This window comes from Pollachius pollachius (assembly GCF_949987615.1).
Source record: "Pollachius pollachius genome assembly, chromosome: 4".
In the NCBI taxonomy this organism is placed as follows: Eukaryota; Metazoa; Chordata; class Actinopteri; order Gadiformes; family Gadidae; genus Pollachius; species Pollachius pollachius.
This window is the reverse complement of record NC_136937.1, coordinates 32189122-32210371: the sequence shown is the minus strand read 5'-3', so window position 1 is coordinate 32210371 and position 21250 is coordinate 32189122.

Sequence of the window (21250 nt, the reverse complement as noted above, 5' to 3'; positions counted from 1 at the left end):
GATCACCTTCACACCGGGGGCATAATATTAACGCTTTAAGGAAACATCCCTTACCTCAACCATTAAGGCCAACAGGTGAATGCATGGTCTCTCTTTCAAACCCCACAGCCTCACTGTGTTTTGAAGCTGACCTCACAGATATTAAGAGACATTTTCATGGTTACTACATCCTTTTTTCTGCCGTTGCTATACATGCAGTCGTGTTGCTGGCTTTTCACACAGGTAGGCCTCGACCAAGGTCTGACCATGACCCTGGAGGAATGCTAAGCAGATTTGTTTCCAGTCACTGCTCCATTGATCCCACCAGACCACCCCAAATGTCTCCCTCTGCGATTTTCCCCCCCCCCCTGGTAAATCAATGGATGTATTGATTCATTGACACGCAGATTGAGTGCTAGGTTTAAGTAAGTACCATTCAGTGATTCTATCCGGAGGGATAGAATCACTTATCTTTTTTCCGGAGGGACTCGCAGGGAAATCTCTTATTTTCTTTTGACACAGGTCATTAAGGAACGTGTGTGTGTGTGTGTGTGTGTGTGTGTGTGTGTGTGTGTGTGTGTGTGTGTGTGTGTGAGCGTGTGTATGGGTGTCTGTGTACGGGAGTGTTTGGCTGTGTGTGTGTGTGTGGCTAAGATGAGTAGCAGATGAATAAGGGCTTGTGGCATTTCTTTGGCCCGGCGTATCATCTTGTTTACTCCTTTCCCCATGATATAGAAGCCTTGTTTATGGCCCCTGTTTAATTAGGGTTATGACTTAATTGTTCACTTTGGTTTGTTTAGTTCTTCTCATTTTTGAAGCTGTCAACATTTTCCCTCAAGGACGTCCCTCTTAACAAAATATATTTAATTTTATTCATAATTTTTCAAAAAAGTTCTGTGGAGCAAATTCATACATTATGGACATACTTCAAAAGTAATCACAAGTGCCTTAAAACGAGTTAGTTACAAGGTCTCTCTCCCCCTCCTCCCTCCCACACTCCTTGTAACAAACTATTATTATAAATAAATATTTCATGAATTCTTTATATAAATGCTTCAATAAACATACAATACCCCGCACTTTAACATGAAGCCAAAATGCCTTGAACCAAGGATGTTCAAACCCAGAAAAAAAATCATTATTGTCTTGTCTGGAGTGTAGCGCATTTTCCTCGTCTCCTTCCTTATGTTCACACTACGGTGAAGGCAGCAGCGGGTGCGAGAAGTCGCTCATTCCTTTACAATCTAGTGCAGAGCTCACATCAAACCCGGGGCTTTTGATGGTTCCAAGGCCCATCAGTGGCTGACGAGTCCAAACGAGCCGCTGTTATCAGTGATTCATCCTAACAGCCCTGACTATCGCTGGTTGAACCGTCACGCTAAGGCAGCCAGAGCCAGATAGAGCCGCGTTTATTTATTTTTGATGTTGCACTGCTGGGTTTGGCTCTCTTTTCCGACTACCTCGACCTACTATTCTCTCTTTATCCTCTCGATGCGGTGAAGCCGGCATTCGGAGGAGTTGTTTTTTTTTTCTTTACCCCTCACTCTGAGACGTCAGCGCTTCCGCAGCAACTGCACTATTAAGTGTCGGGATGTGAACTTGTCCAAAAACGTGACGAAAAACGTTGAACTTTCCCTTTGTCCGTGAGTTTTGTGCATAAATATATATATCGTGATGTGATCTGAAGTTGCAGAGGTGTCCCATTGCTGTCAGCGTATCTTTGGGTACTTTCCGTCCCCCTTACCATGGTTACTTAAACATTCATGCGATGCGACAGGACTTTGCTGCTGTTTGGCTAGCTGTGACTAGAATCCGATGTTTCGGGGATGCTCGTGACATTCACTCCAGGGAAAGCAAGGGTTTGCACACAATTTATCCGAAGGAATCTCCGAAAAAATTGCTGAAAGCAAGATTTTTATTTTACAAACACTGCACAAACACAACTTGCCTTGTGTTTTTGACAAAAATACTAACCTGTTAAAATATCGACTCGAAATTGACGAGCAATTTGAAATCGTGAAGGGAAAAAAATGCTGTGGAACTCTAAAGAGTGCTTTTAGAGATCAAAGGGCCACAGTGTCTCTTTGGTGCAACTATTGGGATTGGCCTGTCACTAATTTTATATTTGTGCTGAAAAAAAATAAAAATAAATGGAAAAGCCCTAATGGTACAGAGCTACAAAGCTCACGTCAACCCATCGCGTGGCACAGAATAACACCGCAGGCACCACAGAGACTGTTGGCAGCAGAGAAACAACAGAAAGTAGTATTTTCTCAGGCCGTCTGCAACTGTCAGTTTGCATTTAATGAATCATTTGGAGGAGCAAGCCTGAGTCAGAAGAAGAGAGAGACAGTTTTCTCTCTTCTTTTTTTGTTGCTTCTTTAATTTGTCTTTCTTAGTTGAATCCTCTCTTTCTCTCTCTTGTTCTCTCTTGTTCTGTCTGTCGTTCTCTATTGCTCGCTCTCTCTCTCTCCCTCCCTCTCTCTCTCTCTCTCACTCACCCCCCTCACCCCTTGGCATGCAATGGCAGCAGTCTTTTGAGGGTCGGGGGGAGGAGGGCTTATGATAGGTGAGGTCATGAAAAAGTCAGTTTGATTCCTTCCATAGCTTCCTTATGTTCTCTAGCATTGGCTCATCCTGTCAGTGTCTTTGACTTTAGTATAAAATTACTCTTAATCTGGACATACAGGAATTGATCTTCGATTTGAGGGGGATTTTGTAGAGCATAGTGGGGTTGTTTTTGTGTTGCCTTTTCCTGAACGGTTAGTTGTGGGTCCAAAGCCTAATGTCCCGTACACATTCTTGAGCGTCAGCCCTTTGTTAAGTCCTCTCAGCTGATTAAAAGGGCCGTAGTTAAGATTTAAACTCTACAATTTGAGGGGAATTTGTTAGAAAGGCCAAAGCCATCCGTCAGCGATTAGCGGGTGAAATGTGCCATGAGAATATCTGTTTCGAGTTGACTGCACCTCTCTCTCCCTGCATTAGCCCCTTTAGAGCTTGGACCTGTTAATTTCTGACCAATCAAAATATATCTCCCCTTATTGGCTCAGGTAATACACCATGCCTGTCAATCACAGGTGCGTGAATGCAAAACCTCTCGATGGTGGAAAAAATAGGAAGGCTACGTTTTCTTGGCTTGCTTATTATTTTTGTATCTCAAGGCGCTTTAAATAAAAGCGTCTGAATGCTAAATGTGAGTAAGAACAGTCGTACTGGTAATGCTGGTGTCATCGTCGAGACAGTGCCTCACAGTGAAGTTGTGAGTGTGCGCGCTGTCACTTAGAGAAAACGCGAGGTCGCCCATGGCATCCTGAACACGGTGTTGACAGGGTAATCCAGTAATTCCACTTCCTTCAATGCTTAAGCTCCAGCCTATTTTTAATTGTCTAATTTGTCTAATTAATATGCTTGGTGTTTGAGTTGTGTTTGGTGTGTGTAAAAATGACCTATATGTGCTTTTAGCAGAGTTTCTCATGTTTCATTTGATATGACTATTTCTAAATAATAAGGGCAGTGTTGTATGCCTTTTGCTGCGAGAGTGATCACGGTATTCCCAAATCTGGGGAACCTTGAGTTTAAGAGGTTAAAGTATGTGATTACCAAACTAGTGAGCTAGTTTGTATGTGTGTTGGTAAGCTAGTGTGTGTGTGTGTGTGTGTGTGTGTGTGCGTGTGTCATCCGTTTATTAGTAATTTACACACAGTGTGTAAATATGCGTTCCAAAGGTTGTGTGTTCCAATCCCAACGCCCCCTGTAGAGGCGCACTTGAGCAAGATGCATACCTTCCATGAACCCTGAGCATGCTTTCCTCCGAAGCCATGCTAGTCTCACGCAGGGCACTTTAAATGGTAAATGGACTGCATTTATATGGCCTTTTTCTTACCAGTGGCCACTCAAAGCTCTTTACAGTATTGCCTCACATTCGCTCATTCATGCACACATTCACACACCGACGGCGGAGTCCGCCACGCATTGCGACAGCCAGCTCGTCACGAGCAGTTCGGGTGAGGTGGGGATCGAGCTGGCAACCTTCCTGCCACCGGCCAACCCGCTCTGCCTCGTGAGCCACGTCCGCTCGCCCGCTGTTCCACACCCGTTCCGCGAAACCCACCCTCCGCCAAAACTCCCCTCTCTCCTGCACCCGTTAACGAGCCCTGCGTCTAAATCGGATGCCGCTGTAAAAGCCTTTGCCAAATGACTAACCAGTAAAAGAGTAATTGCAGCGTCGTCGGGGGCTATGCAGAGAGCCCTGACGTAACGCGCTCCAGTGGTCCTGATTGAACCGTCGCCCGCCCCCCCGCCGATGCGACGCAAACACTTAAAACGACACATTTCTCAGCGCTCCAAAGAGGGGCCGTAAAGGCCGTGATAACTCTGGATTGCTTGTAAAAATCAAACATCAATTTGCCAGGCCATTTGACGCGTCCGTCATGAGGATATAGGTAGAATATTGATGCTTTGTAAGCCCCTCCCCCCCTGACCAGCAGCACACAGACTTTAACCAATCAATACGGGTTGGGAAAAAATAGAAGAGCAGTCAATCCTTGTGTTTATGACCCAGATATAAGACTCCTCTAATTATGGGTGGAGAGGCTGGGGGGGGATAATTCTCTCTCTCTCTCTCTCTCTCTCTCTCTCTCTCTCTCTCTCTCTCTCTCTCTCTCTCTCTCTCTCTCTCTCTCTCTCTCTCTCTCTCTCTCTCTCTCTCTCTCTCTAACACGGGCGCACGCACAAACACACTCACTCAGACATATACACAGTCAATCACAAACATGAAGACACACACACACACTCATTCAATCACACGTATTTGCACACGCATGCACTCAGACACACACTCATAGATCTACACACATGCATACGCTCTCACACAAGCACAAACTTTCACACGCGCACCAGCAAGCATATCTGCAATGTACACACACGCACATGGAAACCCTCCCATTGATCCACACAAGTATACCCACACACACACATGTACACAAACACACACGAATATATTGACATACATTCTGCCCACAGGTTGCGTCCGCTGGTAATAAGTTGTACAGCGGAGTTTTCACTCCTGAGTAATCAATCTGTAATTCACCATTATTTACCCTGTAACCAAGAACACCCAGAGGGGACACACACAAACACACACACACACACACACACACACACACACACACACACACACACACACACACACACACACACACACACACACACACACACACACACACATATCATGCTGTACACATTCACTCTCTCCATCTTACACAGGCACACACACAGACGCATATATATATATATACACACACACACACACACACACACACACACACACACTCCCGGGACCAACGTGGAGAGCTAATTACGAGGATGGAGGGGGAGGAGGGGGGAGAGGGGTGAGTGAGTGAGTGGACAGAGAGATGGTGTGTGTGTGTGTGTGTGTGTGTGTGTGTGTGTGTGTGTGTGTGTGTGTGTGTGTGTGTGTGTGTGTGTGTGTGTGTGTGTGTGTGTGTGTGTGTGTCCTGCCTCCACCCGTCCTCTCCTCCACCTCCATCTGAGAGCTCGTGTTTGATTGGCTCTGGTATATCCGTCTGGCACGCCTCCCGATCAAACAGATCCACAGCAGACCTGGCCCGGGGCGGGCCAATCACAACCCTTTATCCAATACGGGTCAGGCACCAAGTATTTCAACAACACAAACATAGTAAATAACAATTATCATTACTTCAAGGCATTACCGGAATCAAATGTGCATCTACTCCTTTGTATTGTCTTGTCTCATAAGCAGTATTATTAATATAAGTCGTCATAGTAACAGTACAAGTTGTAGTGGTAGTAGCTGCAGTATTAGTAGTTGCAGATGTAGTTGTTGTTGTAGTACCAACATCAGTATAGTATTAGTAATAGCAGTAGTAGTAGTTGTTGATGTAGTTGTTGTCGTTGTAGCGCCAGCATTATTTGTAGCCATAGCAAAATAAGATTGTTATTTCATGATTTCTGCTATCATTCTTACACCAAACTATGATGGTGGAGTTGCCTTTAGGAAGCAGATGAGCAGTCCCTAATAAGAGGGGAATCTTTCTGCGAGCAGCCGGTCTTTCCTGTCACTTTTGGGCCCCGGCCAAGAAGAACACACTGAATCGAATTTATTGGGTTTTTTCCTTTCTTAATCGGCCGCTTCTGTGATACTTTAAATGAAAACAGATTTGCGCTCGAGTGGCATGGCATGAAAAACAACCGGGCGACGGAAATGATAGCCCAAGTCAACAACGTTTGCAGTTTTTGACTGAACGCCGGCAACAAGCTTTCATATTGTTTCAATTGGTTATTTTTGGTGAAGCACTGAAACACAAAACAAAACAAAGTTATGCTATCGGGGAGTCAGGATGGTATGGCTGCTGGTGGTGTTTGACTCCCAGGCTAAATGAACTGAGAGAGATAACGGAGAGAGAGATATATATATATATATATATATATATATATATATATATATATAGATATAGATATAGATATAGATATAGATATATAGATAGATATATAGATAGATATATAGATAGATAGATAGATAGATAGATAGATAGATAGATAGATAGATAGATATATAGATATATATATAGATAGATATATATATAGAGGTAGATCCATATAGAGGTAGATCCATATAGGTAGATATATTGAACAGATACGTAGTTATAGAATCGATAGATTCTATAACTAGATAGATAGATAGAAAGGGTTAACCCTAACCCTCCCATTTTCCAAACCTTCCTCCATCAACACAAACAGCACGCGCAGGAGAAGTTGGAGACAGTATAATCACTCCGAGAGAGAGAGGGAGAGAGAGGGAAAACACTAGGGGAAAACGCTGAGCGGATGAATTCACAAAGAAACAGCCGACAAAGCGGCGTTATGTAAGGGTAAAAACACAAAATAAATACATTAATGCAATTTATATCAATATATAGACATAAAGGAAATTTCATTTCAAGTTTGTAGAAAGTGGTCCTATCGACTGCACTCACTGGGAGGCCCCCTCTCTTCATCTTGCTCCCTCTCCTCTCTCCCCCCCTCTCTCCCCCCCGCCACACATCGGAATGGACACCAATTGATGGCAAGGTGATGCAGTGTTAAGGCCAGCTGTTCTGCCCCCCTCCCTCCAATCCCTCCCCCCCCATCCCTCCCCTGCACCCATGTCTCTCCCTCTGCCCTACATCCCTGTGTCTCGTCCATCCATCTCCATCCTCCTTCTCTCCCTCTCTCTCTCTCCCCCCTCTTTGGCTCCGTCTTCTTTCATCTTAGATTTTTCTGTTTTTTCTCCTCCTCACTTTCTCCTCTCCCTTTGCTGCTCTTTGCCTCTCATTTTATTTCTGGCTATCATTCTCTTCATCATGCCGTCTCTCTCTCTCTCTTTCTTTCTTTCTTTCTTTCTTTCTTTCTTTCTTTCTTTCTTTCTTTCTCTCTCTCTCTCTCTCTCTCTCTCTCTCTCTCTCTCTCTCTCTCTCTCTCTCTCTCTCTCTCTCTCTCTCTCTCTCTCTCTCTCTCTCTCTCTCTCTCTCTCTCTCTCTCCCCCCTCAGTATGCCCTACATACAGTGTCCTCTCCGTCGGGGGTGTGTGAGACTCCATCCACTCACTCAATGTCAATTTTTAGGCGGGAACCTAAATCTACTTCGGTCCTGAGAAGAAGATGACATCTGTCAGAGATCACGGTTATAAACAACACGTCTCAGCCTCAAAGGTGGTTCTGAATCCAGACTCCATTTTAAGAAAAGAGCAGAGAGAGTCTGTCTGACTAATGAGGTCAATGACGTGATCATTTCTATTTTCAAAGACATTTGGCTGGGGATTGGGTGGTTTGAATTTCGGGGTGAGAGTAAATTAGTCACAGCATGATGTCTGCGTTGACGTCGAATGTGGGTTTCGCTTGAAATACGTCGGTTGGTTGATGTGGCGGATTTGAAATCCACCCTCTGTTTTTGGGCAGGTTATCGGGAAAATAAAAGGTAATAATCGGGCCCCAACTGTCTGCCAACTTTACTTGTTTATTTATGATGGTGCTTAGTGTGATCGCTGACTCCAAGACGCGGCAATCGTAGATCAAAACCTTTTAAAAAACGACCGAAATGGATAGGTACAATAAAAGTGCCGCGCTGCACATTTTGGGTCTTTCTCTTCTTTCCTAGAGCGAAACGGGTTCAGTGTGAAGCCACACATTCACAGAGTAAAAAAAGAAAGATACTTTCCAGCAGTTCCAAGCTGGTGTTATATTAAGTTTTTTCCAAGGACAAGATTAATGATTCCTCCTCTTGAAACAATGCTAATGATCACCCGAAACGTCTGCGCGTTCCTTCTATTTATCTTAGCTCCGTAAATTAAAGGAACGGCTTTCAAATCTTCGTTTCCCACAAGAGCTCTCTTTCCTCTTGCCAGTCAAATACCAATTTGTTCTTGATTAACTTAGCTTGCTAAAAAATAAGTTGATGATGATTAGGATGATGACTTGAATTCTTGTCCCAAAATCACAGGTGGAAGGTTATTGGCTCCACAGATACAAGCCTGCTTCCTTAAATCGTGTTATTTATTATATATACAGAAAACCTGGCAAGCAAAATGTCGCGCGCTAAGGTATGGCAAGTTTCCTTTTATATTTACTGAAAAGTAATGGTGTCCGCGAAACAAAAAACGGCGGTTGCCAATGGCGAGAATTCATCCTCAAACGCGGGCGTATTAACAGGAGGAGAGCCAAACAATAATTTGTACCGAGATTGCAATTTTCCCCACACTGACAATGTAAGAGAGAGAGAGAGGCGCTAAAATGACAGGAAAATATGTTCCGAGCTTGGCTGCCAATGCAGCATCTCCTAAGAAGGGGAGGACTAAAATTAGCTAGGTCAAATTTGACACAGAGGGTTGCAAATGTGCTTAGCCACCCTCCTCGCTTCTGCACTCACGCACACAGACACACGCACGCACATGCACAGACATGCACGCTCACGCGACAACACGCGCACGTGTACGTGCGCGCGCACACACACACACACACACACACACACACACACACACACACACACACACACACACACACACACACACACACACACACACACACACACACACACGTGCATACTTACACACACACACACACACACGTGCATACTTACACACACACACACACACACACGTGCATACTTCCACACACACACACAAGAACACACACACACAGACGCGCGCACACACACACACACACACAAATCGACAGCATCATTAGGCTTTTCAATAAACATCATCTGGGCTGGAAATGATGAATCCTAGCAGCGTTTGTTTCCAGCGTGTTACCAGAGAGAGGCGGGAGGCATGCGGTGCGGAGTGTTCAGGGGTATTGATATGCCCCATGTGGCGCCAACACCTGACACATTTCCTGGCAGCCATTCAGACATGCTGCCTCCCTTTGGCTCATCTGCACTTCCTGAAGACGCCCCGCCGAGCACGCTCAGTGGGGGAGGGGGGCGGGGTCAATGCAATGAGCTGCGAGGAAGACGGTTGGCACTAAACGGGAGTGCATGCAGAGGCGTTGAAAACGTGGGATTTGTGCGTTCTTCTGTGATCGGACTGTCACTGTTTCAGAGGGGGAAAAGTATGGAATGTGGGAAGTTTTTACAGCACCTATACTTATGTTTCCTAAGACTTTGTTTAAATCAGAGTTTAATAAATATAATTGTATCGTGTCTCTTCGGATTTAGTTAATTTATGCAGCACTTTTCAAAGTAGAGTATTTCTACTTTGCAACTCAAAATTTGATTATTAAATGGATTACTTAAACTGAATTGTGAGGAAGAGCTATCTAAAAGCTTTAGCCGGCAGAGTTAAAAGAGATGAAAAGGTTTTCAAATCCCATCCAATTCTCAAAACGTTCAATGCTAAAGGTACGACTGCGAAATATCTCCTATATTGATACTTCTGTTTAAGGCTTAGTTTTGCAGGACAGGACATCACATTGAACAGTGTCCGAATTATGTCTCTTATTTTTGGCCAAATTCCAGAACAGAACATCGGAATAAATTCATGACAAGCTAATAGTCAATTTAGTTGAAATAGCGGAGATCTGACAAGAAGACATACTGTTTACAATGTTTGTCAACATAAGATTTTTGAGTTTGAGTGATCGAAAAAATTCAAACAGAGAATACTGAATTATCATAATATTTTTTTTATTGATACATCAATCGTTCACCTAAATCATGCATGGCCTTCGATCTAACGCCGGCATTATCAAATGAACATGTTCCTGGTTGTTTTTAAAAACAAGTTATCTTCTTAATAAGCATCAAGTTCCATCTTGATTACTGTCTTTTACAAATAAGCAAGTAGAACTAATGTGCTACACCACATCATGGGCTGACCTACATTATTGTGATTACATTTTTGTATGTTTATCCTAAATGTACATGAAAAACAATCTAAAACATAAATGAGTCTCCTCACAGCGGCCGTCTAGCATTTGAAGAGAAAAAGGTTGTTGTGACATCTTCAACGAAGGGCGAAATATATTTGTCCCCTCCCTTTATCAAAACGATTAAACAACTAGTCGTGCGATTGCTGTGATGTATGGCGTTCAATATGCAATATGACTACATGATTTACAATATGTGAGATCGCGTTATCCGTGTTATTAATGAATTTAAATATTACATGAAACCGACTGGGGTATCAAAGTACGCACACGCACAGAGACACACAAAGACACACCTGACAGACACACACACACACACACACCCGACACACACAGACACTCCTGACAGACACACACACACACCCGACGCACACAGACACACACAAACACACACATCTGACACACACACACACACAGACCTGACACACACACACCTGACACACAAGCACACCTGACACACACACACGGACAAAGATACACACACACGGACACACACACCAGAGACACACAGAGACACACACCAGACACGGACAAACACACACCAGGCATACACACAGACATCCTCGCACACACTCACACGAGACACACAAACAAATCTCCACCATTATTATTTAGTCCTTCACATTTAAGAGACAGCGCTGTGAAGTCCTTCCTTCCTTGTTCTAATTAGCCAATCAGGTGGGAGCACTGAAGCGGCTCCGCGGCTCTTAGATTAAAACCCGTTGGCTCGTGACGAGAGCCCGGACGCTATTGGTGGAAACGAAAAGATGTTGAGAAAAAAAAAAAAGAAGGAAAGTCAGTCTGGAGAACAACTGCTCTTTTAGGTGTTTCTGTGTGTGTGTGTGTGTGTCTCCAAACACACGCACACACACACACACATAGGCGCACATACACGCACACACATGCATGCATGCACACAAACCGACAAACACACACATAAACGGACACAGTCACAGAAATACACCGCTCATATTTATAGACATGGTCACAGAAATGAACACGCATGCCGTAACGTAGACACACGCATACACAAGCCTTTAACCCCGACCCCCCCTACACACAGACACACACATAAACACACTCTTTTAAAGGCTAACGATAACGATTATGCTACGACGCTTACGATATGTAAAACCCAATCGCACCTTTTCCTGACTTTACCACGGAGGTGACCCCCCTTCTCCCCGGCACCTCCCATCCTGACCCTCTCTACAAATCAGGTGTTTGAGCGAGGGCTCGGAGAAGAAAGGGGAGAGCACATTAAAATAACGCACTCCCCTGGCCCTTTGCTGCTCAGACAGGAGAATACATCACCGGCCGCGCAGACAGCTGGCAGCTCGCGTGCTCCTCAGCATCTCTCTCTCTCCCGCCTCCGCCGACGGAAAATAATAATTCATTTAGTGGTTATTCAATGCCGCCGCCTCGCTTGGCCTCTCGCTCGCCCTACTTCTCTCCCGCTCACGTCTTCCTCTTCCCCTCTCTCACCCTCATCTTTTCTCCTCTCTCACTCTTTGTGTCTCTCTCGATCGCTCCTCTTGGTCCCTGTGCTCTCTCTGTCTGCCTCTCTTTATCTCTCTCTCTCTTCATCGTCTGTCAGGTTCTCTCTCTTTCTGTCTGTTTTTCCATCGTCTCTCTCCCTCCCTCTCCCCTCCGCCTCCCTCTCATTCTCTCATTGTCCCCTGTTTATCTCTCTCCCTCTCTCTCCCTCTCTACTTAATCTGCTGCCTCACTCTCTCGCCCTCTTTCCCTCGATCTCCCCCGTGTCTCTCCCATTCTCTCTCTCTCTCTCTCTCTCTCTCGCTCTCGCTCTCGCTCTCGCTCTCTCTCTCTCTCTCTCTCTCTCTCTCTCTCTCTCTCTCTCTGTTTCACTTTCATACTGTTTGACTTTCTCTCCCCTTCTCTGTCATTCTCTGCTTCTCTCCTTCTCACACTGTCTCACACACACACACACACACACACACACACACACACACACACACACACACACACACACACACACACACACACACACACACACACACAGTGTCAGGGACAATTGTTTTGACCAGGCATTGGGCCAAGGGCTATATACCAACTGTAATTCCATTCTATTGCTCGGCTGGGTCACCTCATGGTTGACCTGTCCCTTCAGAGTCTGCCGCTACACGTGTGTGTGTGTGTGTGTGTGTGTGTGTGTGTGTGTGTGCGATAGTGTATGTGTGTGACTATAGGAGAGCAAGAGGGTGAGTGTGTGTGTGTGGGTATGTTTGTGTGTCTGTTTGTGTGTGACTGGAAGATGGCAAAAGGGTCTATGTGTGTGTGTGTGTGTGTGTGTGTGTTTGTGTGTGTGACTGTAAGCGAGAGTGAGTTTGTGTGTCTGAGCACGAGTTTGACTTTAAGAGAGAGAATGTGCTTTTTTGTGTGTCTGTGTGTCTTTGTGTGTGTTTGACTGTAAGAGAGCAAGAGGTGTGTGTCTGCGTGTGAGAGTCTGTGTGTGTGACTGCAGGCGAGAGTGAGATTGTGTGTGTGAGTACATGTGCTTGTTGGTGTGTGTGCGTGCGAGGGTTTGCGGGTGTGACTTTGAGATAGTGTGTGTGTGTGTCTGCATACATAGGCTTCAGGCGTATGCACCTGTGTGCATGCGAGTGCAACTGTGTGCGCCTGCGTGTTGGTGCGCAACACACACACACACACAGACATGCACCTGTGCACACACGTGTTTTCCCCCGATAAGATAGTGGGTTGGTACTAAATGGGGTTGGGTTGGAAAGAGGGTTGACTTGGGGGCTGAACGGAGCCGGTAGGTGGTGCAATGGCCACGGCGTTAGTCGCACGCACACGTTCACACACATACCAGCAACGATCCAGGAACGCGCACAAAAACATAGGCACCCTTAAACGTGCACACAAACATCACTGGACTGTGTGTGTTTGTGTGCTGGTGTGTCTATCATCTTCCTCTGCTTGCACCTTTGTCTCTCCTTCTTTGACTTCCAGTGTGTGTGCGTGTGTGTGTGTGTGTGTGCGTGTGTGTGTGTGTGTGCGTGTGTGTGCGTGCGTGCGAGTGTGTTCTCTTGTGTACTACCATCTCATTTTCCTCTACTTCATGATCTGCTTGTGTGTGTGTTTGTGCCCTCGTGTGTGTGTTGTTGTGCGCGGGTGCGTGTCATATTTCTGTATAATATCGAATAAAACAGGGATGACATTCAAAATTAAGTTAAATTAAGTGTGTGTGTGTGTCCGTGCGTGTGTGTGTGTATGTGGTGGGGGGGGTCAGTAATGGTGGTTGTGGTAATGTGATGTGGCGTGTCCTTGTGTCTTGACCTCCTGTGTTATTGAATCTGACCCTGGTCTCTGATCCCTCTGTCGACCTGTTTCTCTCTCTAGCTCTGTCCCTCTCGCTCTCCGTCCATCTCTTTCTCTGATCATCCCTCTCCCTCTCTCCTCGCTCCCCTTTCTCCCTCTCTCTGTCTCTCTCTGTCTCTCTCTCTGTCCTTCCCTCTCTGTCCCTCTCTCTCTGTCTGTCCATCTCTTTCTCCCTACTCTCTCTTTACTTCTCTATCCCTCTCTCGCCTTCTGTCACATTTGCTTTCTCTCTTTCTCCCTCTTTTTTTGCGTTGCTATCTTTTCCGTCACCCTCTATCTCTCTCTCTTACTTAATTCCTCTCTCTCTCTCTCTCTCTCTCTCTCTCGCTCTCTCTCTCTCTCTCTCTCTCTCTCTCTCTCTCTCTCTCTCTCTCTCTCTCTCTCTCTCTCTCTCTCTCTCTCTCTCTCTCTCTCTCCACTCCTTCCCTCTCCATTTCTTCCTCACTCTCTGGGTCTCTGGTGCAATTTACCCTTCAGACTGGACTGTTCTGTCTTGAAAAGCGGCCTCTACTTTCCAGTCTCGTGATGAGAACACATAATGCTCAGCTGTTGTTCGCAAAGGCTTATCGCGTTCCGGCAGACAGGGTCGCCTGTTTTTGGGTGGAATGGTTTCTTATTCTTCCTGCGATGATGGGTGAGGCTGCGAGCAAGTGGGAGCCTGACGTCTTTGTATTCCAAGGTTGAAATGTCTGCGTAGTCGTCTGCTTTTTACCTGTTGTGGTGGAACTTGCTTATTTTACATTAACATTTATCGGACGCTTTTATACAAAACGACTCATAATGAGTACATTTGTCCGAAAAAAGAGAAACAATATTTCGCTGTAGGAACAGGCCGAATGTTCATAGAACCAAGTGCCAAGCACTTACAATCACTAGGTGAATCACTAGGATAAGATGCAACACAATTCATTGCATCTTATCTTATGAGTACTTTTTTTAAGTACAAGGTTTTATTTGGATGTAAATAGAAGAACAAAAAATAGTATTTAGATGTCCAGATGTTTTTTTCAAATACCCCAAAACCAAAAGAAGTAAACAGTGAATAAATGTTCATTTTGTGCACTGAGTCAGTGTTGACAAATGCCACTGGGTTGCCAAATTAACAATCAAAGACATTAACAAGTAAACACAGTGACCAATGCAGTCCTCGAAACCAGCAGACAACAGTTCTGAAACTGAGTAGAGATATTCTAGTTTCAGGATCCATGGCGCACTCCATCCGACCATCTTACGGACCCAGTTATGTGGGGTGTCTTGAAGAAACCTTCTTCAGCACCTCTGCCTACAAACCCCTCACACAGACGGGTGCGTTGCAAAGGAAATGGGGACAGTTGTCAGTTCAGTTGTCAACTCGTGATGTCATTAAATGCCTTTCCAAACTGCTGCACAAAGCTGCCCGCTATAAAACAGATCGACTAGGTTAGATGCATGAGCCAGGGGGATATGAGGGTTGATGGGGAGATGGATTGGTAAATAGATGAGAAGTGATGGGTGATGGGTGGTTAAATGATGGATAGGCGTGTTGGTCAGATAGATGTATGGACGTATGGGTAGATGGCGGGATAGATGTATTTTCTGGATGGATGATAGTCAGGAGAGAATGCACATAACGTCAATCGCAAATATAGTACACACAAATCAACTTTAGTTTTTTGGTGTGTTTTATTCGAAAGTTATTAGTTGAGAGAATAATTTTTACACTGTAAATAGTTCACTTTTGAAAATATGTTCATCAAATTAGTTGAATTTAGTTTTAGAACTGATATATGGACGCATGGGTTGGATAACATAATCGGATTGATAGCTGGATAGATGTATTTTCTGGATGGATTATGGTCAGGAGAGAACGCATGAAACTCAAACAACAAACAAAGCACAGACGCTATCTTAAGAACACTTTTTTAATGAGTTATTCTCTTTATCGTTGTTATTTCATCTCCTTTACCATCTTGCTAATAATTCAGGGCTTTGTGTGGAGACGTGCGTGGGATTAGTCTTGTGTTCGATGGCAGCTTGTTTGCTTTGTGGCGTAATTTAAGGAAGCACTCATCTAGTAGATCAAACACACATGTCGGATTTATCTACATTTGGCTGCCTCTCAGAGATTAGCTTTTGTTCGCTCGCCACAAAGCTACGTTATCTTCTCAAGACATCGTTATGCCATTTTGGCTTCTGAAGAAGTCCTGCTGAACTCTGAAAACTGGCTTTAGTAGATACCCCGCCTGAATTAGTTTTCTTCTTTCAATCGAAGCAAAATGAAAAGAAAAGGAGAAAATATTAACGTAATCCTGTGAAAATCTAGTTGTACTCTGATATTGAGGTATTGGATTCCTGGAAAATAAAGACGTGTGAAAGGAAGATATGAGTCTGAAAGCATCACAGGGCGCGTGTGAGTGCATCTCGTCATATCTTTAATGTGCTTCATTCAGATTTGTTTCTGCTGAACTTTATTAACCGAGATGTTAGGAATATTGAGCATTTCCCACACATACATATAAACACACCCTCGCACACGCACACAGAAAAATAAACACACACACACACATATACAAGCAAAAAATCACGCGCATACACATTTACACAAATTAAAACATACACACGTACACATGAATAAACACACACACACACACACACAATCGCTAAGACAAGCGCACACTCACACATTTTTGTGTGTCAGTCAGCGACATTTCTGAGGTCTGATCTCAAGAGCGGAGTCTATAGAAACTCTCCCCGAGAGTTGTAGAAAACAAACTCCTTTAAATCGCTCTCAGAAGAGCCAATAATATGGACGGGAATTTCATCCAACCTTTTGAGGGAAGATATTGTATAGAACCATGAATGGGTGAAAGGAACGGTACTACCTTCATAATATTTTGTGTGGAATGTTATTTAATTTTGATTAAACAAGGTTGGGTCCTGACCTGATGTTATAGACGAAGGCACAGAGATGGGATTTCTTTGATGTGGTTCAAAGATTCATATTTGGTTTCCCACTTTTTAAGGGAGCTGCGCTTTTTCATATTTCGTGTTCGAGGGGGGGGGAGCTGTGATCCAAGGCTTCATGAAGAAACGTTTTCTGGTTCTATCTCTCACAACTGTCACATTCGCTGACTGTTTCGGTCTCCCTTGGAATCTATTGATTCGCAATTTACCCTGAAGGTACGCCAACGTGTCGAGATAGGTGTTTGAAGAAAACATGTATTTGGAGTGTGCTGTTTTTCAATGCTATTACCAACTGGGAAAATTGGTACGTCTTTCCCCCCATTGTTTCGCTTCTTCAAACGCACGGGCGTACGCATAGTGCGCACGCACACAAGATATGTGTTTTCAAACTAATCAAATACGATAGAATTGTTTTATTTGTATTTGATTTCATTAAAAATATCCAAAACAATTGTTTTTTGAGAACCGTCGTAGGGATTAAACAGTAAAAAAAGACTTCTGCAAATCGACATACACAAAGAGCGATCTTTTGAGAAAAAACATAATTAACTTTGAAAAGTTTGCATCCCAATGTCTGAGTCAATAGAGAAGATAACATGTGTGAAAAAGAAGAGCGGGAGTAGAGAGATAGGAGAGGGGAGTAGATTCATTAAATCTTTAATCCTGAAAGAGAATTTATTCCCTTTTAAATGTGTCTTTAACACGTAAACCCTTTAAAGTATAAATAAACCCTTATAAACACAGCAGAGGACGAAACAGACAACACAACAGCAAGCGGTACATCCCTGTATTCTACGTGCACAATATACGGCCGGCCTAGGTTTTTCCTATGTGCATTTCCATAATTATCTATGATAAGCTTGTTAGCGTTGCGCCAACGTTTACCGCAATGCTCAGCATTAGTGGAGGTCATTTAGCTCATGGCTAACCTTAAGGCTACGCTAACACAATTGAAAAGTTGCCTTGAAAAGAGCCCCCCCCCCCCCCCCCCCCCCCCCCCCCCCCCCGTTGAAAGTTACCCCGACAAAGTAGGGCCCTAGGTATGGGGTTGCATCACTTTACCTTGATATGCGAGAGATAAAAGGGAAAGCTGTGATTCGCCTGGTCGATGGGTTTCGCATCGGTAAGGACCCGCATGTATTAATTCCGCCTGTGTGTTTTTTTTCCGTGTTATTTCAGTGAGGGAGGTGACACTGCCAGGTGTGTTTCTGCTCAGCATTCAGGCAGCGTTTTTGGGCGGATGATGATTAGAATAATATTGTTAATGAACGACCAACACAGGGTTTTTAAAAAGGTTTCAATGCGGCATGGTTAGTGAGTACCCGCTTTGCATATTAAAGCGAATCAGGTCATAAAGACATTGGATTTAACTTTGGTTCAGTATTGTTTCATGAGATGTATTAGCAGGGTGCGCCGCGACTTAGTTTGCATGATAAACATGTTTGATCGCTTTATCAGTGACGATCCACACGAGTTTTAGAGTTTCTTGGCTTCCTGACACATTCTTTACCTCCGATCAATAGTCTGAATGGTAAATGGTAAATTGACTGCATTAAATGGTGCTTTTCTAACCAGTGGCCACTCAAAGCGCTTTACAGTATTGCCTCACAATCACCCATTCATGCACACATTTACACACCGGTGGCGGTGTCCACCACGCAAGGCGACAGCCAGTTCGTCAGGAGCAGTTAGGGTGAGGCGTCTCGCTCAGGGACACCTTCGACACCCTAGGAGGAGCCGGGAATCAAACTAGCAACCTCCCGGTAACCAGTCAACCCCCTCTACCTCCTGATCCGCATGCAGTCACCGTCAACCAAAGTATTCAATATTAGTTTGCGCCTCCCTCTGGTCGGTCACAACTCCAGTGGTAATGGTCGTCTCCGTAACATCCTCACATCAACCCGTGTGAGACCGGTTGCTCCAACAAAACCCCAGCGTACCCCACTTGCCTCGCCAGCGGTCACAGATAGTGAGCAACCGCTGTGGGGGCGACTAAACCGCAGGGGGGATTCACAGCCCCTCCAGCGTTGAGCGCCGTGACAATAAAGAGAAGGGGTTCTGTTTAGAGGAGCCATTGTCTCTCCCATCCCCTGTGTCCCCAAGAGTCACGTTCAGAGCACACTGATGCAGGTGGGGCCCCCCTCCTAATATCTGCCAACTCTAGTGAGCAACAGGGAGGGGATTGAGAAGCCATCCGTGCCAGCTACCGCTTGCCTTTGTCTCTTTCACTGTGGGATGAGTGCAGAGCTAGCTTACGGCAGGGCCGTCGCACCTGTGAATATGCAAATCTCCTGCAGGCTTGAATTTGTGTGTGTGTGTTATCAACAGCAGCTATGTCATTTTGGTCGGTCCGGTGACAGAAATGTAATATTCCTGGAACAGTCTTCAACACCCGAGATCACATTACACGTCAACCACATTACACGTCACATGAGAAGTTGTGACAAGATGTAGGGTAATGCACTCGATGTGTCACGTGTTTCTGAGGACTGCCGCCGTCGTGTCGATCGATACAGCTCACGTCAGACGGCGACACATCGGCCGTAGTCATGGCGTTTGTTCTCTCACCGTCTCAGGAAACAGACAGCATTCTCGCGGATCTTTTTGTTTTATTAATATGAAAGAAAAACCTTGAATCAACGTTATTGCAAAGTCGTACCTCTCCCTTCCCTCAGGGTTTCTCTTCTGCGGATGATGCCTTGGGTGGTCGGGGAAAAAAAGCTTTTGACTTCCGCGGGCCCTAGGCGTATTCATGCCAACAGGAATGTCGAACCACTTCATTCTTTATTGCTTGCAGCGGTCTACATCTCCCCCCTCCTGCGCGGGTTTACAACTGAAATATTCATGGGTGGGAATTCAATAATAATATAGAAAAAATGTCCTATGGCATCACAAAGTGACTGCACTGAGTTTTCCTTTGCGGTCGCTTCAACCTTATGCCTCGCAGCGAGCCGGTGAAGGAGCTGGTGAAATGCTTTTATCGACTGGGGGGGGCAGTGCGAAGTGTCCTTTCCACGGTGACACACGACGACCGATGAAACATGATTGTTGATCTTTTCCTCATCTTTTTTCTTTTGGACAGTCACAGACCCAAAACAAAAATCCCTTTGAATCTGGGCAATCCCGTTGCTGATGAATATCAGGGGGAGCCTGAATGTCAAACAGTCACCCGGAATCACCTCACCTGTCGCACATTCACCGTCTGGGGGGCCGCAGTGCACCGCGGCCCGTCTGAGACCTTTTAAAAGGCGCCGTCTGAAGCTATTAATCACCTGACACCTCTGCCCATGCCGAAGGAGGCCCCTCTCTGCAGGGGAGGGAAACAGAGGATGCTCCCGCGATGATCCGGGCTTTCTGGAGTTTGGGGCAAAGATACAAAGAGGGGGAATGAATTAACGACCCGACGTTCGGCCGCGTGCCAAACGGGATCTGGCCACCGCCGAGTTTTTTTGCAAAGCCTGCCAAAGGAGGCCGATGTATACACCAATGTATACAGGTGTCCTGGCATCAACAAAATAGGCTTTTTGCTGCCTGAAAACCCTTACTTTATTGTGATTAGGAGGACTATAGGAAATACTTATGCATAGTATCTGCCTTGCTGCAATGCCATTAGTGATTTTCTAAACTGTGATGTTTGGCCATGATAGTCATCTCGAAAGTGGCTCACATGGGATTCAGATACAGGTTGTTAAGGAGCATGTAAATGTTGTTAGACGTCTTGTTCAAGGATGCAGACGGGTAGGGGGATTTGGGATTTAACCCTGTACTGTTTGGCCGCGAATCAAACACCTTGGCTGCCATGTTGGCTTAACACTTTATCGATGTGGATGTTCTTTCAAGCAATGCATTTTCTAACTTGCTAAAAGAAATCTACCTTGATACACTTAGAACGACCCCAGCGTAAAAGGCACTCCTGTAGATAGAGATGTCCTGGAGATTAGTCGGTTGTAGGTCAGGGAATCAAGAAAACAAAGGAGCCCATTTTTTTAAAAGTCACACTCAGTCTTCTGCCCCGTGTATATACGCGAGCCACCGTGACATCTTTTGAATTTGGCATCTGAGACATAATACTTGAAGCCTATTAAATTCTGTTCCACTCGGATGCTAAACCAAATTAGCAGAGGTCCTGAACTTCACTCCGAATGGCGTGTTACCGCTTTACTTGCTCGATTAGTATTCTGTTAGGAGGTTGGACGGCGTAATCAAACCCACGCCGCTGAGTGTTAGCGAGCGCGCTAAAAGACGAAGCGGTGAGGTCGTTTTTGCCCCAACGAGCCACAAAACTCAAGTATTTTTTGTGTTATTGTTTGTAAATGAAAAACTCTGCTTGTGAAGATAGTTGTGTTAAATCACCACACGTTTATTTTCATTTATGTTTCTCAGTTTTTTTAAAATAGAATAACTTCACTGTGACCTTCGGTGTATATAAACCATTGAAGTGTTGTCATTCTTGCCTCTATAAATCAGTCAGTCAAAGAAACGATTATAATCCCGAGATGCGGGTACTTTGTAAATTTTTAAATCCCCTTAAAAATGAAACA